This window comes from Hibiscus syriacus, unplaced genomic scaffold (genome assembly GCF_006381635.1).
Source record: "Hibiscus syriacus cultivar Baekdansim isolate YM2019G1 unplaced genomic scaffold, ASM638163v2 tig00019914_pilon, whole genome shotgun sequence".
NCBI lineage: Eukaryota > Viridiplantae > Streptophyta > Magnoliopsida > Malvales > Malvaceae > Hibiscus > Hibiscus syriacus.
Genome location: NW_024062479.1, coordinates 27,913 through 47,101, shown reverse-complemented (window position 1 = coordinate 47,101; position 19,189 = coordinate 27,913). Strand labels below are relative to the sequence as shown.

Sequence of the window (19,189 nt, the reverse complement as noted above, 5' to 3'; positions counted from 1 at the left end):
TTTAGCTTTCTCACACGCATCTATGGGAATGAGTCATGGGGGTTGCTAGGAAAACCTAAGTTTATTTCTATGAATGGTATTTCTTCTATGGCTAGCCTGCCCGACAGAGTCTACTAAGGTGCCCTATACTATCTCTAGTAAGGGACTCGACATGTTAAAGATGCCCTGGCAAAACCGATTGGCGTCAACCCCTGCAGTGATCCTATTGGTCCAGATAACAGGATATGTCTCGGCAATACCTTTTTGTGGCAGTATTAACATCTAACCTATCATTTTTGCAGAACTCCTTTTAGTCAAATGAAGTCCTATCCTTATCTCTAAAGTAGACTAGGCCTAGTTACTCTCTAGAACCCGTTGTTTATGTAGTTCCTCCCTAGTTTCTCTCGAACACTAAGGATAAATTGCCAAGGCATTCTCTCGAACCCTCAAGCTCTCCTAAGGAAAGGCTACTCTCGTAGCTCCTACAACCTTAAGGCATTAAGTTTCATAAACAAAATAGAATAAAGCATAGCAAAGCAACCATTCATTGAAATAAAAACTTAAACATCAAAGCGAACTCCCACCAAATAGGATTAGTTCATGGTGGGTTCGAAATAAACAAGCAAAAAGAAAGTTTCATTCGTTCCTTACAACCCAACAACAAAATATGAAAGCAAGAACTAAGGGAAGGAGAAAAAGACTTCAACGTGCTCTGCCAAATGCCTTCCTCAACCACCAAGAACTACTCCTAGCGAACTAGCTCCTCTCGGATGCTTAGAACGCCACTCCCTTCGGCTTGTCAATGAGAAATGCCACGGCAAGTAGGATTGAATGAGAAAAGTGAGACCTTCTCTCTCTAACTTTTTAAGCTCTAAACCGGGTAGAACTAAAGTCTCTAACAATGTGGCTTCATACTCTATTTATAGGGAAAATTAACCCTTGAACTAAGAGTTGACTTTCCCAAACCATGGTTAACTTGCTTGGGAGTCGTGCAAGATAGGTGATGATACAGCCTGGGTAACTGGCATGAGTGACCGGCATAATCCCGTTGCAGGTGCCCAAGGACAGACATGATCTGCAGGGTCAGGCAGAGTCATCAGCAGAACCGACGGTTGTAGTGCCGGTCCCTCCAGGCGGATCTTCAAGGTGGATTTCTCGGGCAGAGCTCTCGGACAGTTGGATACAGCTGGCTTCAAAAATATCTTCTCGCACTTTAAACACTTTCGCAATGCCTGTTGAACTTGGCAAATTAATGTTGCTCAGCAATCTCCTTATGCCACGACATTTGCTTTCCTCTTTTCCTTACTCTCAATACATGCACATCATCAGACAAGTACCTTTCCCATAATGCAACACCGCTGTAAAAATAAAATGCCATGGCAAACTGAGATCCACCACATGCAACTAAATGCTTCTAAATGCATCTACATGATCCTAAATGAGCCATTAGACACTCAATAACTTAAGTGAAAATTTCCCAAAATGTGACATTTTACGGAGTTATCATACCCCCAAACTTAAGCTATTGCTTGTCCTCAAGCAATGGATAGTAATAAGCAAAACAAAAATACCATGACAAGTTCATAAGCAGAATAATCTTATGGGATAAAATTTCAGCCCTCAGCACATATGGCTTCAACATGCTAGACTAGGTTTGAGAAATCTAGTACTGTCCTCTAGGGAAAGATTCTTTGCGTGGGTGTGTGCGTGTTGTATCCAGTCCATGCTTAACAAACTTAAAAATTTTCTAAGCAAGCTTTCTTAATTTTCCATGACATTTAGAAATTTTTACTCCCACCTTGCTTTCTTTCCTTTATTTCTGCTACGAGGGGAGTCAACCCATCACTTTACCATCCCACACTCTAAGTGAAAGGGAGCATACCTTCCACCCCCGAGCTAGTCAGGTAGAGTTATCCCGTGACTACTTTCATTCACTCATATGCCTTGGCATAGCGGAGTGTCCCTTTACAGATATGCCGAGGCATTTATTCACAATTTCATTTTTTCTTTTTTTTCTTTTTTAGTGGGTTTTTCATAATTCAAAATTTTATACCACGACATTTTAAGAATTCTCTTATAAAAAATTCCTAAATTTCTCAAGCATGGAAACCATACAATCGTGTAATCAAGGGTTTCAAAGAAGAAAGTCCTAGAGTTGGTTCTATCATCCTCAACCAGTCATGCACATTCTATCCTAGTCATCCAATTCATCATCATCGAGCATCCTTAACTAATTCCAGAAAACTATTCAGGCAATTACTAATGTCATGGCATATATATTTTACTACTACTATCATGAAGTGATGCGAGAACCATACTTCCCCCAAACTTGAGAGAAGCATTGTCCCCAATGCTTACTAAAACTAAGGAAAATGAAACTACATGCTATGAATGCAATGAAAATGCAAGGTACCTTGGCTTTAAGCAAGTGGTGGTGCAGCAGTTGCATGGCAAGTGCACTTTCTTAGCTTGGCGAGGCTAGAATGTTCAGACTCAGACGCAGGTGCAGCTAGAGGAGTGCTAGGTCCTTCTAGAACAGCTGGGAGCGGGGGCTCCTGATGCAAAGGAGTTTGTTGTGGCATCTCAAATTATGACTCCTCGGTTGACTCCGTGGGTTGTGGTACTTCAAGTTGCTCTTCTTCCATTGGTGCAGCAGGTTGCACTATATCAGGGTGTTCTACCGCAAAGGGTTCAACAAGTTGTGCTATTTCCGGGATATTAGTGAGTTAGATGTTGGCTTCTTGATCGGCATCAAGTGACACAACATGGACGAGATCAGGGTCATCAGGCTCTTCAGCTTCAGTAGGTTCTTCAGGTTTAACAGGCTGGGGACTCTTTGCACCGTGTGAGTGAAGGGCATCGGTATTGACAGGACGAGGTATTTCTACAGATGCCTCGACATCCTCATGCGGTGGAACGAGTATGTCAGGGAAGACAGAAATGGTGAAGTTTGTGTGTGGGAGGAATTCCATCAAGGCGCTGGTGAGAAATTCATCTCGTTGTTTGGCATAGGCGAATTATGTCATCAGTTTGTCAGACAGCAGCCTGACATGCTCTTGAGTGCGCTGGACTGCCTGTTCCAGGGCATCTGAATTTGTCTTGGCATGTGGAGATGGCGAAGCACGAGATGTGGTCGCCTCTTTTGCCTTCCCTTTGGTTTCCTTGTACCCCAACAACTGGGGGATTTTCTCTTTGGTGATTCCAGTAATACTCGGTAAAATCTCATCAAACATTTCTTCAGGGACCTTCTTTTTACGGCATAAGGCAGTGATGAGATTTGGAAATACCAGGGCACTTGCAGGCCACTTCAGGCATAAATGAGCCCATTCCATGATAATTTTCCCTACATCGATGGCTCGCCCGAATATGATTGAGTACAGCAAGAGCATCTGCTGGCAGGACACGATGGTGTTGTGGGAAGTGGGTAAGAATTTGTGCTTCATGAAATGATTCCACAACTTCACTTGTGGAAGTAGTCTCTCCCGGTTCACGGTCTTGCGGTTCATTTGCTAACTATTCCATTGCGTGTCGGGAAGACAGAGGCCTTCTAGGATGCCTTGGTAAGTTTCGTTTTCAGCTTTTTGAGCGAAACTAGCATGGTGGTCTTCAGTAACCTGCAGTTTAAAATAACGATTAATAGCAGAAGGAGTAAAACGAATAGAAATGTTGCGAACCACCACGGCATGTTGATTTGGCTCGATGATATTGGAGTAAAACTCCTTCACTAAAGTGGCATTGACAGCGGCGAGATGCTTGGCAAATTTCTACCACTTATGTTTGCTGACAACGTCGAGAACCTCACTCCCTAAGGCAGCATCTTCCTCATCATAGAAGACAAATCTCAACTCGAAAAAGACGCGGCAGTTTTTTATTATTCGGAACCGTTCGCAGGCAGAATCATCCACAAACCTTGGTGGCAAAGATGGCGCAAAAGGGAGGGAACGGACCATCGTTAAAAGAGAATATGAGAAAAGAATGAAAAGGCTTGAAGCTTTGGATTGTTATGGTGGTTTCGGTTAAGGAGAGAAGAAGAAGATGGGATAAGAAAAAGTGAAAGGAAAAGTGAAAAGAAAATGAAGATAAAAACAAAAGTGAGATTATGTGGGGTATAAAAAATTGAAATGGTGGGGTCTAGGCGGGAAGAAAATAAAAATCAAAAGTTAAAAAATATTTAATCCTAAGTAAAAGTGAAAAAGTTCCCTCCTTTTACTATTCACTTTTGCCGCCCAAATTTCACAAGCTTCATCCATACTCTTCACGTGCTAGTAATGTGGGAAGTCTCTTGCACAAAAATAAAATAATATAATTAATTAAAAATATGAAGGACTAAAATAATGGTAAAGTAAAATTATTTATGTACAGGAGTAAATTTAAAATGTCAGGGCATCATTAAGATGCCGGACCAGTGTTGACATCATGCAAGAGCAACGCCGACTTGTCACACGCAGGTGGGATTCCTTGTTAGGCCTTTAAGCACTGACCATTGACTTTAAATATAGATCCATCGTCCATGTTCTTGATATCAACAGCGCCATATGGGTAAATATGATGGATTTCGAATGGTCCTGACCAACGTGACTTCAGTTTGCCAGGGAAGAGTTTGAGCCTTGAGTTGAAAAACAACACATTTTGGCCCACATGAAAATGTTGTGGCAAAAGAATTTTGTCATGCCACTCTTTGGTTTTTTCCTTGTAGAGCTTGGCATTTTCATATACTTGCGCTCGAAACTCCTTCATTTCATTCAAATCAAGAAATCGTTTCTCCCCAGCAAGTTGTGCGTCGAAGTTTAATTTCTTAATTTCCCAGTATGCCTTATGTTCTAACTCAACCGGGATGTGGCAGGCTTTTTCATATACCATCTTGAAAGGTGACATTCCCAGAGGCGTTTTGAATGCCGTCCTATAGGCCCATAATGCTTCATCGAGCTTGGGGGACCAGTCTTTTCTTCGAGGGTTCACCACCTTCTCAAGGATTTGCTTGACTTCTCGATTGGACACTTCAGCTTGCCCATTTGTCTGCGGGTGATATGTCGTGGAAATCTTATGTCGCACTCCATATTTTTGTAATGCCTTGGTAATTAATCTGTTATCGAAGTGGGTTCCCTTATCGCTGATGATGGCTCTTGGCACTCCAAATCGAGTGACTATGTTCTTGTGAAGGAACTTGAGCACCGTCTTAGAGTCGTTCCTCGGCGTAGCAATTGCTTCAACCTACTTTGAAACATAGTCCACTGCAAGCAAAATGTATAAATCTCCAAAGGAAGATGGGAATGGTCTCATGAAATAAATGCCCAAACATCGAAAAGTTCTATCTCCAGAATATTTTACAGCGGCATTTCGTGTCGTCTGGAAATGTTTCTAGTGCGTTGGCATCTGTCGCACGCTTTGCAAAACTTGTGGGTATCTTTAAATAGTGATGGCCAATAGAAGCACGATTGGAGGACCTTTGTAGCAGTCATCGAACCTCCAAAATGCCCTCCACAGGTTATTGTGTGGCAATGGTGTAAGATATCACTTTGCTCTTCTTCGGGAACACACCGTCTAATCATTTGATCAGCACATTGCTTGAACAAGTACGGCTCATCCCATAAATAGAACTTGGCATCATGCAGAAACTTCTTCTTGCCCTGGTTGCTTAGTTCATAAGGAAAAACACCACTAACAAGAAAATTAACGAGGTCAGCGTACCACGGAATTACCGTGGCATATAAAATTTTCTCGTCAGGGAATTCTTCTTTAATATCAACAATGTCATGGTATTCTGAATTGTTTTCTAGCCTAGATAAATGGTCTGCAACCTGATTTTCAGTACATTTCCTATCAACTACCTCTAAGTCAAATTCTTGCAATAGTAATATTCATCTAATCAGTCTAGGCTTGACATTTTTCTTGTTCACTAAATATTTTATAGCGGAGTGATCGGTGTGAACTATGACCTTTGTGCCTATCAAGTATGGCCTAAACTTGTCAAATGCAAATACCACGACAAATAATTCTTTCTCAGTTGTCGTGTAATTCAATTGTGCATCATTTAAAGTACAGCTAGCATAATAAATCACATGAAAAATTTTACCTCTACGTTGCCCAAGCACAGCTCCTACGGTAAAATCACTTATGTCGCACATTAATTCGAAAGGTGCCGTCCAATCTGGAGGAACTACAATTGGCACAGAGATAAGTCTTTGCTTCAGCTCTTTGAATGCGCCATGACATTTTTTTATCAAACACAAATGGTTGATTATGTTGCAGCAGGGTACACAAGGGCTTAGATATTATGGAGAAGTCCTTGATGAATCTTCGATAAAATCCAGCATGTCCAAGGAAACTCCGAATACCCTTGACAGAATTTGGTGGGGGGAGCTTTTCGATCACCTCAATCTTGGCCTTGTCCACTTCAATGCCCTTTGCTGAGATTTTATGTCCTAAAACAAGGCCTTCGGTTACCATGAAATGGCATTTTTTAAAGTCGTCCCCCGAAACAAAAAAATCATCCATGAAAATCTCCAAGAAGTCCTCAACCATGTCTGAAAAAATTGCTTGCATGCAGCGTTGAAAAGTTGTCGGGGTATTACAGACTCCAAAAGGCATTCTTCGAAAAGCATAAGTGCCATAGGGGCACGTGAACGTGGTCTTCTCTTGGTCCTCTGGTACGATGGCAATCTGGTTTATACCCTGAGTAACGGCGGTCCAAGAAACAATAAAATGCCTTGCTGGCAAGTCGATCCAGCATTTGATCGATGAAAGGCAAAGGAAAGTGATCTTTCTTGGTGGCCTTGTTAAGCTTTCAGTAGTCCATGCAAATTCACCACCCGGTGACCGTGCGAGTAGGTATCAATTTATTGTCCTTGCTTGTCACCATGGTCATGCCTCCCTTTTTAGGCACACATTGAACTGGACTCACCCACAAACTATATGAAATAGGGTATATTACTTCAGCATCAAGCCATTTGAGAATCTCCTTCATCACAACTTGTTTCATGATTAGGTTCAATCTTCGTTGTGGCTCTATGGATTTGTAGTGGCATTCTTCCAACAGGATTTTATGCATGCAGATTATTGGACTTATTCCCTTGAGGTATGTCATCATCCAGCCTAACGCTTTCTTATGCTACGACAAAACACTTAACAAACTTATTTCTTGATTAGGAGTAAGGGCAGAGGAAATAATCACAGGCAAAGTTTCATTACTACCCAGATAAGCATATTTAAGATGTTGTGGCAAATTCTTAAGTTCTAGGGTAGGAGCATGTTGTAATGAGGGCTTGAGATGAACAAACTATTCAAAATTAAGAGGTTCAAAATGCGTACTTGGGCTAGCCTTGAGAAAGCTAGCCTGTTGTTCCTCGGATGAAAAATCATTAGGCTCTCCGGCCTTTAAGTTTTCCAGTAGCCTCTCATTATCATCTAGCTGAATGAAAATATCATGGCAATATTGATTTGATTCTTTTGCAAATATTGTATATACTTAAAAAATGCTCTGGTATTCTTCAGAATCATCCATGTACTTGAGAGATTGGAAGACATTCACAGTGACTTGTTGATCGGCCACTCACATGGTCAACTCACCCCTCTCACAGTCGATGAGAATACGATCAGTAGCTAGGAAGGGTCTCCCAAATATGATGGGCGCTATGGCGTCGACCTCACAGTCTAGAATAAAAAAATTGACAGAAAAAATGAACTTGTCAACCCGCACGATGACATCTTCAATTATCCCCTCTTGTCGAACATGTGAACGATCGGCTAATTGTAGGATAACCGAGGTGGATCTCGCATTTCCTATCCCCAGCTTAACGAATATTGATTTAGGCATCAAGTTCACACTTGAGCCAAGGTCACATAATGTCTTCCCAACAAATTTGTCTCTTATCGAACATGGGATGATAAAACTGCCCGGATCATGTCTCTTTGGTGGCAGCTTACTTAAGGAATAGCAAAATTCTTTTACCGTGACAATTGTTTCATACTGCTCAACCTTTATCTTCTTAGTAACAATTTCCTTGGGAAATTTGGCATATGTCGTCATTTCTTCCATAGCCTCTAGAAAAGGAACATTGATTTGAAGTTGACTCAGAATGTCAATTTTTTTTGAATTGAATATCTTCGTTATGCTTCTTCAGTCTTTGTGGAAATGGATGTGGAGGTCTGCCTTCCTGTACTGACGGGGTGCAGACAGAAGTTGCCTTGACATTTTTATTTGCCCCCTCAGTTTCTTTACTTGATGACTCATCAGCCTTTTCCCTCTTCCACTGGTGCTTCTTCTTGCACTTCTTGATCAGCTTGATTGGTTATAGGGGGTGAATCATTCTTCGATATTCCCCCAAATTTATCTTCAACATTAATTTGTGTACCACTTCGGAGAGTTAACACACTGCAGTTCTCCTTGCCATGAGGTTTGGTGACTTCAGTGTCACTCGGCAAATGTCTTGGTTTGCGTTCTTGTAATACTGCGACAATTTGACTAACTTTACTTTCCAACGCCCTTAGCGACGAACTATGGCTTTGAAGCAGGGCTCCTTGATTTTTTATGGAGGTCGTATGATCTTGCAGTATTGTCTTCGTAGTTGTAATAAACTCTTGCATTGTAGCCTTCAAAGAACTTATGTTTGATGAAGATGGCCCTCCCTTGTTAGAATTATGACATGGCATAATTGATTGATAACCCTGGGAGTCATTGAAATTCTGCTGCCTAACTGGTTGATGGGCATTGTTGTTTCCTTGATTTCCCCATGAAAAGTTTGGATGTTGACGCCATCCAGGTTTATATGTGTTGGAGCAGGGGTTGTTGTTGCCTCGATTGAAGTTTCCCACAAAGTTGATGGATTCTTGATTGGTTGGGCAGTCACTCTCATTGTGATTGCCATGGCATAATAAAACATGCTGAATGAGCTGCCTTCACTTCTCTCACCTCACTTGGCCTTTGTAAATTCTTCAACATGTTAGTGATAGTAGCAAGTTGGGCGGACACGTTATCTTTAGAATCTAGATCGAAAGCTCCGTGTGACTTGCGCCCAGCTCCAAGCCACATGGATGGAAACTGATAATCATTAGTGGCAATCTTATCCAGAATGTTAAATGCCTCTGCTGGTGATTTGTCAAGTAACGTCCCATTTGCCGAGGCATCTAGTATCATCCTCGTAGGTGCATTTACTCCATTATAGAACATCACCACTTGGGTCCAATCTTGAAAACTATGGTTTGAACACTTACGAAACAATGCCTTGTATCGATCCCAACATTTATACATCGACTCGTCATCAGCCTGATGAAAGGAATCATTGTCGTTCCTCAGTTGGGTGTTCATATTCGGAGGATTATACTGCAGCAAAAAAAATTTGTACAGATCTATCCACGACTCCATTGAACCTGCTGAACGCCACTCAACCACGCCCTTGCTCGGTCACGCAAAGAATATGAAAAATAATTTTATCTTCAAAACATCTTAGTGCACCCCTTGTTGGCGAAAAGAATTGCACACCTCTAAGAAGTTACGAATATGTTGTCTGGCATCTTCATTTGGCATGCCCCCAAACTGTCCTATTAAATTTAACATATGGAACATGACAGGTTTGAGCTCGAAGTGGGTTGCCTGAATTTTTGGGGCCACTATTCCAGGATTTAAATCATCTAAGATCGGGTTTAAGTGATCACGAATGACACGAGGTCTGGCTGCATTCCCAGCATTTAAATTTGCCCCGACATTTTGATCATCCTCATGACCAATGCCTTGATTTCCGAGTTGATACATGTTTACACGTTGAGCGCGTCTTCTTTACCTAAAAAGCCTATCGATTTCAGGATCAATCGGTTCTAATGGCTCTTCAGGGTTGCTTCGGGTCATGTACCTAAAAAATTAAATGAAGAAAAATTAAGGAAAGTAACAAGTAAAGTTAACTAAAAAGAAAATATGAACAAGTAAAATAAAAATACTATGACAAATCAATTTAACTTCCAGTTGCCAATTCCCTGGCAATGGCGCTAAAAACTTGTCCACTCTTGTGATTTCTATAAAATGAGTGTGGATATGTGTGCAAGTATATACAATCGAACAAGTAATAAAGTGATAAGTAGAGTATCATCTCCACAGGGAATTGGGGAAGTCAAATGGGTTTGTTAAGGCACTTTACTTTGTCACCTAAGTAAAGTCAGTGATGATATATACAAATGATAATGTTGTGGCAAAATGGAATGACTGCTGTGGAAACGGAATGATGGTGGTGTGGTAGTCATTGGATATGTCGTGGCAAACGAAATTGTAATACGTGGGGAACAAATAGAAATGTCAAGGCAAAATAAATTGTGTTGAGTGCAAACAAATGGAAATGTTAAGGCAAAATAAAAATGCAAATACTAGATTCAATATATAGGACTTTAGCTTTCTCAGACGCAACTATGAGAATGAGTTATGGGGGTCGCTAGGAAAACCTAAGTCTATTTCTCTGAATGATATTTCTTCTATGCCTAGCCTGCCCGATAAAGTGTACTAAGGTGACCTAATCTATCTCTAGTAAGGGACTCGACAGGTTAAAGATGCCCTGGCAAAACCGATTGGCGTCAACCCCTGCAGTGATCCTATTGGTCCAGATAATAGGATATGTCTCGACAATACCTTTTTGCGACAGCATTAACATCTAACCTATCTTTTTTGCACAACTCCTTTTAGTCGAATGAAGTCCTATCCTTATCTCTAAGGTGGACTAGGCCTAGTTATTCTCTAGAACCCATTGTTTATGTAGTTCCCCTCTAGTTTCTCTCGAACACTAAGGATAAATTGCCAAGGCATTCTCTCGAACCCTCAAGCTCTCCTAAGGAAAGGCTACTCTCTTAGCTCTTACAACCTTAAGGCATTAAGTTTCACAAATAAAGCAGAATAAAGCATAGCAAAGCAACCATTCATTGAAATAAAAACTTAAACATCCAAGCGAACTCCCACTAAATAGGATTAGTTCATGGTGAGGTTCGAAATAAACAAGCAAAAAGCAAGTTTCATTCGTTCCTTACAACCCAACAACAAAATATGAAAGCAAGAACTAAGGGAAGGAGAAAAAGCCTTCAACATGTACTTCCAAATGCCTTCCTCAACCACCAAGAACTGCTTCTAGCGAACTAGCTCCTCTCGGATGCTTAGAACGCCACTCCCTTCGGCTTGTCAAGGAGAAATGCCACGTCAAGTAGGATTGACTGAGAAAAGTGAGACCTTCTCTCTCTAACTTTTTTAAGCTCTAAATCGGGTAGAACTAAAGTCTCTAACAATGTGGCTTCATCCTCTATTTATATGGGGAAATTAACCCTTGAACTAAGAGTTGACTTTCCCAAACCATGGTTAACTTGCTTGGGAGTCGAGCAAGATAGGTGATGATGTAACACCCCCAACCCGTACCCGACCCGGATACGAGTCCGACGTGTCACATTGACTTTTCAAATCTTGACTCTTAAGAAAAAATCCCGAGAAATTTAAAACTTTATTTAAAACAAAATACAGACTTGATCAGAGTGCTCGTACTTAATGACTTATTACATGCCAACACTTTATACATAACCAAATACATACTTTGTCAAATACTTCTGATCTGATCTTTTAGTAGTGATACTGTCTTTGCCACTTTTATTCTTTCACTTCTCGTTTCTTGGTACCTACGTGTAAATCACTTACACGCTAAGTCATAGACTTAGTGAGGCATATAAAACATATAATATAACCATATATCATTTCATATAAATAAAAGACATACATATGCAAACACTATCAATAATCATTTCCACTTACCATATACTCATCATAACACATATATCACTATACCCAGAAACACACATAACATCATATAATTCATGTATGTGCATTCATATCATTGAATCATGACATATCAATATGCATGAATCTATTGTATGATAACAATATACAATCAGGTCATGCACCCATGCAACTTACCTTCTTTTATCACTTTCACTTTCATTTGTCTGTCAATTTCATTGCCCATGTATATTATTGAGAATAGAGGTATGTGAGTACATTGAGGTTGTGCACTAATGCTGTCACCACAGCTCGTATAAATTCCCTCATGGGGCACCGAACATTCATTCAGTATTCGTCCCGAAGGACCTGTCCAGAGGTTACAAAGAACCCCGGTAACTATCCAGAGGTCATAAAGATCCTCGGCAACTATCCATATGTTCCTTTCAACATAGGTAAACCCTCGACTCTTGGCATGCCAACTATACCTATAGCTCTCGTATCATATACTATGGGCATTTATTTATACATTTCGTATCACTTGTTCTTTCTCTTCTGTCACATACCACATGTATGTGTAACCATATATCTCATATCATATCACATGTATTATATATACATGTATTCACGTAAATCATTTCATATAATTCATATCACATATATCACATGTGCATATAAGCTTATAGCTTCTTTCACATATACATGTAGTCACATAGCTTTCTTTCATGTAACCATGCATGTCATGTCAAATAACATATATCATATGTTGCATTTTCACTTAAGCATATAAATCATATAACATAGCATCCATCTATTTCTATGTATTAATGCATACATGGTAATCACATAACAATTTAGAAGTTACTTCTTACCATAGTAACTCCATCACTGGCTCATCACAAGTCAATGTTAATTCAATAAGTACAAAATAAATTGCACTCACCTTAGCTTTGCTTTGATTCGATTCTAATTCCTCAATTGTCCCGAAACGGATCACTTTCTATCTCTACATAACAATACATAGATTCATATCAATATTCCAATTGATATATTCTAAACTGTCACTTCTTAGGCTAAGAGAAAAGCCCATTTCCTCTTTCAATGAATGTATGCATCGATGCACTACTTGTGCATCGGTGCATAAAATGCATTCGATGTTTTTATTTAATGGGGATGCATCGATGCACTCCTTATGCATCGATGCATAAATCCTATTCGATGTTTTCTATTTAAATTCATGCATCGATGCACTGCATGTGCATCGATGCATCTTAAATAATTTCTGGTATTTATCATCGATGCATCGGTGCACAATGAATGTGCATCGATGCACATTGCCCAGAACTGACATTTTAACACGTAAATCATCAACTCTTCCCTTAATTCTTCTATTTTGATCCCCTATTATGACTTTAAACTCAACTATCATTATTGAAACCAACTTATGCCCATATAAATCATATTTATCTTCCATATTTCATCAAGATTATTAAAATTAAGAATCTTACTAAACTTTCAAATTTGTTATAAATCTTTTCTAACTTCATAAATCTCTTATTCTTATTGATGACAAGTCAAATTCCATCTTAAAAAATCTCTTATTAACTCTTTTCCAGAATTTCCTTTAAAAACTCATTTTCTTTAATCTTTCATAACTTCTTTATCTTTCAATCTTAAGATAACTTAAGCTTTCCTTAAGCTTAGTTATTATCTAATGATCAAAACCCAACCATAAATTTAGCAAATAACCAACTAACAAAGAAACTCACCTTTGCAAGCTTGGCTCTTCACGTTTGAAAGAAGATGAAGATGAAGAAGATAAGTCTAAAACTTATCTTTTCAATCATACCTCTCATATATTATAATACCCATTTATTAATATTTAATATTATCTTTGTTCAATGACCATTTTACCCTTCATCTACTTTAATAATTACTAACAACTTTTAGGAATTATTTCCAAATAAATCATCGAATTATTCCATTCTTCTACTTAATTCATCAAATTCTTAAACTTTACAATTTAGCCACTAACCCCTAGTTTGGGATGTTACAGATGATACAGCCTGGGTAGCTGGCATGAGTGACCGGTATAATCCTGTTACAGGCGCCCAAGGACCGACAGGATCTGCAGGGTCAGGCGGCGTCATCAGTAGAACCGGCGGTTGCAGTGTCGGTCCCTCCAGGCGGATCTTCGAGGTGGATTTCTCGGGCAGAGCTCTCGGATAGTTGGATACAGCTGGCTTCAAAAAAATTTTCTCGCACTTTCGCAATGCCGGTTGAACTTGGCAAATTAATTTTGCTCAATAATCTCCTTATGTCATGACATTTTCTTTCCTCTTTTCCTTACTCTCAATACCTGCACATCATCAGACAAACACCTTTCTCATAATGCTACACCGCTATAAAAATAAAATGCCACGGCAAACCGAAATCCACCACATGCAACTAAATGCTTCTAAATGCATCTACATGATCCTAAATGAGCTATTAGACACTCAATAACTTAAGTGAAAAAGTCCCAAAATATGACCTTTTACGAAGTTATCATCTCCCATCCTTGCAGCAGTACTTATCTAGTCTTCTTATCATTCACCAGGCAATGACTCGCATGAAACTCAAAAAATACTCCATTCTCTCTAGCAAACTTAGAGACAGATAAAAGATTTTTAGTGACATCTGGAACATGCAGTAAATTATTAATGTAAAGGGCTCGATTTCTAGTTTGAATAAGAGATGAGAAGGTCTTGTATATATTAAGATTCTGTCCATTTCCCACAACTAACTTACCTGGTCTAGAATAGTAAGATCCATTGTTAAGTTTGGAGCTGTCTGGGGTGATATGGTGAGTAGCTCCTGTGTCTATAACTCATTTATCCGAGTTGGAAGGTGATGAAGATGAGGTATGTACTAGAAAACATCCATTACTCGCACATGTATAACATTCATTTTCAAAGTTAGTTACCTGTGTGTAGAAAGACTCGTGAGTGTCAGCCAAAACTCCATAAAATGACTGATCAAACCGATGCTAACAACGATCCACAATGTGCCCCATTTTTCCACACAATTGATATTTCACTCTTTCTCTTCCATGACCTCGTGTACCTATTCGACCACGAGAGTACTGCTGTGGGATTCTTTCATTTCCAGTGTACTGTTGATCAGTAGATTGATCGGAGAATTTCCTTGGATTGTTATTTTGAACATGTGCAACGTTGGCACTGAGAAGTGGTTGAGACTGTACTTAAAAGCTTTTAAGTTGAGCTTCTGCATCAATTAGTGTAGACTGGACGCCATCCACTGTGAAGGCATCTTTGTTTGCTGTGATAACAACAACAATAGGTTGATATTCAAATGAAAGTCCATTCAGAATTGTGGCAACCTGATCGATGTTAGATATGACACTGCCACACGTTGCTAATGCATCACACACTTCTTTGATTGAAGTAAGGTATGATCGCATGCTCTCATCTCCTTTCTTGATGTATCGTAACTTACAATGCAAGCTCATAATGCTTGTAGTCGATCGATTTGAAAAGAATTTAAGAACTGTAGCCCATACCTCAGTAGCAGTTTCAGCACCAACGAACTGTGGAAAAAGATGATCACTGATGGTGGATAATAGCCATGAAGCCAAGGCACAGTCTTGTGCCACGAACACATCATATTCCTCATTGATTACAAGATTGTCGTTTGCATCAAGTATTTTCTCAGGAAGGGAGCTAAGATCACCGGTGAGTAATCTCTCAAGCCGATGACTTCTAACTATTAAGAGGACATGCTGCTTCCATCGAAGGAAATTCATTTCATCAAACATGATGTTTACGTGTTTATTAGTAAACATCTTGCTAGGCCTTAATGATTCTTAACCTCCAAGAATGTTTCCAGAACCGCTGAACGCCATGACACCAGTTCTTGCAAGGATGGATCTAGAAATCTTGCCAAGATGTAACACGTAGCAGAAGAGGAGAAGAAGCTTATCCCAGAACCAACTGAGCGAATGATACCATAATGGAAAACTCAATTAACGTGATCTAAATGTTATTTCTTGATTGCAATACAAGTAATACAACCGTTCTTTTTATACATGAAGTGGTAACCGTTTAACAACTATAACAGCTATAACAGAAAGCAGTTATGCTACAAACTAACATAAATTGATAACCGTTTAACAACTATAACATCTATAACAGAAAGCAGTTATGCTACAAACTAACATAAGCTGATAAGCAAAGCTAAGCCATCACATGTTGCATGCTCGTGCATGCTATACTCCATCCAATATATGTTAAGTCACAAGGAACAGTGTGAGTTGACCTATAAAAGTTGTTTATGCTGATCTCTAAGCACTAATATTTTACATTAAGAAATCCAAGTAGTTGCCAGAAACAGTTGGTTATTTCTTTAGGTGGAAATAAAGCAAAATAAAATAAAATAAAAAGACACCATTATGATGAACCACTAACAAGAAATTTGTGCATATAATTTCATTTACAACAGAGAAAGCATATGCTTTCTTAGTATTGCTATGCTGTATTTGGTAATGGGGATGCTACATTGATGTCAAACACTTGTAGTTGAAGCCTGAAGGTGTTGATAAAGGGGCTCTATTACAAGTTTAATTAATCATAGTCAAAGCAAATGGGGTCAAAGAAACCTTTCTTTGTGGCTTTTCTGGTGCATGCTCTTTCTTCTGGCATGATCTTATTGTCCAAGGCTGTATTCAATATGGGTATGAGCATATCTGTGTTCATCTTCTACAGACAAGTTGCTGGAACAATTTTCATGCTCCCTTTCGCAATGATTTTCGAAGGGTAATACTATCTTTTCTTCATAAACATTCATATTAGTTAAGAAACTAAAAATTTCCCATATCTATTCCTTATTCCAGGAAAAACGCGAAGCCACTTTCAATAGTGACTTTCTGCAAGATTTTCATGCTTGCTTTGCTGGGGTACGTAAATGCTTTCAAAATCTCCGATGAATTTCGTTAAGAGTTATATGTTTTCTTCTTCTTATAATTGATTCGGTTTGGATTCAGGATCACCTTAACTTTGAATATTTACGGAGTAGCTCTGATTTACACATCTGCAAGTCTTGGTGCTGCCACCATTAATTGCATTCCCGTCATAACATTTGCCTTTGCAGTTTTAATCAGGCATGTTTAGTTACCTTCTGTCTTACTTAATACTATGGTTTGTCTTCATTTTACATTTTTATTTTACAAAAGGATGTACATAGATAATTCATACTTTGAAAAACATTCGTGGTATAAGGGAGATTATGGCATTGGCAACAAGACTCGTACCGCAGGAACTTTGCCCAAAGTGATGGATGGAGATCATTAATGGCTAAAAGTGATGAGAGAAATGTATAATTACTATAGTGTTTTATTTTTAATTTTGCACAAATAGATTGAAAAGTATATAACCTTTCCCCTACTAGAATGATAACGAATAATATAGCTTGTGAAATGTCCTTTCCATAGTAGCGCAATAATTAATATTATAAAAAGGTTTATATTCTAATTATTTAATTCTGGTTAGACCTAATGTTTAGGGTTCGAATCTTACCCTTTTTAATACTAACATGGATGACCATGTGATTGGTTTAACAGGACGGTGAGAGTGAAGAGCGTCCCTGACATTGCAAAAGTTGGTGGTATAGTGGTGTGCATGGCTGGGGTTGTCACTCTTTCTATTTTCAAAGGTCCCGTTTTGAAACCTCCTTTCCATCTTCATTCTTTCCCTCTCCAACATGATGGGCATCACCATGGCCATGCTTCTTCTCCCTCAAAATGGATACTTGGATGTTTCCTCTTGCTGGTCATTTGCATATGATGGGCCCTATGGCTTGTACTTCAGGTACCTTTCCTCTTTTTCTTGTTCATTTTTGTATTAGCTAGCATTACTTCCCATTTGGAATTGACGAGGCAAAACAGGGTCAAATTTTGAGAAGCTACCCTTCCAAGCTTACATTCAAGAGCATTCAGTGTCTGTCGAGTGCTGTCCAGTCATTTCTTGTCGCTATTGCCTTGGAAAGAGATCCTCAGCAGTGGAAGCTGGATTGGGATTTTAGGCTGCTCGCAGTTGTTTATTGTGTAAGCAAACACAGAATATTCTTATGGTTTAAGCTGAAAATTCGTATAGTTTACCGGTTGCATGAATCTGCGATAGGGGATTTTCGTGACGGGTGTTGCGTACTACTTGCAAGCGTGGGTGATATCAAAGAAAGGGCCAGTTTTTCATGCAGTGATGACGCCATCGAATCTGGTGATGACAATTCTTGGCTCAGTGCTCCTCTTAGGCGAGACCATTAACCTAGGAAGGTAAGGTGATTAAACACCTTTACCTAACCATCTTTTGGAAGGAGATGCTTAATTCTTGAGATATATGTTATGTTTTTGTAGTGTTGTGGGGGCAATCATGTTAGTGATAAGCCTTTTACAGTGGTTTATGGGGAAAGAGCAAAGAACAGAACATTGAAAACGTGAGGTGTTTGCCTGTTCAAGATCAAACACAGGTAAAGGAAACAGCAGTTAGTAGCAGCAACCCTCGGCCATCGTTATCTACGCAAAACCTATGTTCTTTGATTCTGTTTCTAAATCTATTAATCATTCTCCCCTCCATTTTGTTTTTGTTTTATGGGTTTGCCAAGCTGCTTTGCCTTTCTCGAGTCTATACTCTGTAAAAGAATTTTGTTGACTAATTAATGTTGGTGTTATTCTCTAATTGAAAGGAAATTTTAGGTAAAAGATCAATTAATAACCATATTATATTAGCTAGTAATTTATGTTTAATATCAGTTTTTGAAGAATTTATAACTGATTTAATGTCACATTTTCCTCCCCTTTTTCTCTTTAAGCTTTTTCTAACATGGATTCTCAACAAATTAATTTATTAGGAGATTTGTTGACATTATTATTATAACATTTAAAACGAAAACTTGCTGGTACATAAATTAATTTCATTATAGAATCTATTACAGAAAATCCAGTTCAAAGGGAAGAGTTTATCCTATCAACATTTACCATTAGCTTTAATTCTAACAATCTCCCTAATAGATTCAAAAACACATCCTCATTGCTCACATGATTATCAAAGATTTTTTCATTTCTCTTGAACTAGACAAAATAAATGAAAGCATTACAGCGATTTCAACTTCTTAACAGCTCGAAATCCCATCCACCTATAGGCCTTTACAAGCCATAGGTATCCAGGACCCTCCTCTAAATCGTGCTAGAGAAAGAACACCCAAAATATAGGTGATCCTTTGCCTCAGCAGCACCATTACAGAGGGCACATGATTCATCAACCATCATGCCCAATCGAGCGAGTCTATCCCAGAAAAAAACTTCATTTCCAAAACCTCTTCTTTAGTAATTTTAAAAGATTCAAATTACACATTCAATACCATGTTACCAAGTATCAAAAGAATATCATAAATAATCATCATTATAGTTTGGGTTTCAAGATTCTT

General features: G+C 38.9%; 1 pseudogene; it reads left to right on the top strand.

Annotated features, from left to right (window-relative positions):
- Nucleotides 1-16,351: 16,351 nt before the first annotated feature.
- Nucleotides 16,352-18,400, top strand: LOC120209723 (annotated as a pseudogene).
- The last annotated feature ends 789 nt before the right edge of the window (nucleotides 18,401-19,189 follow it).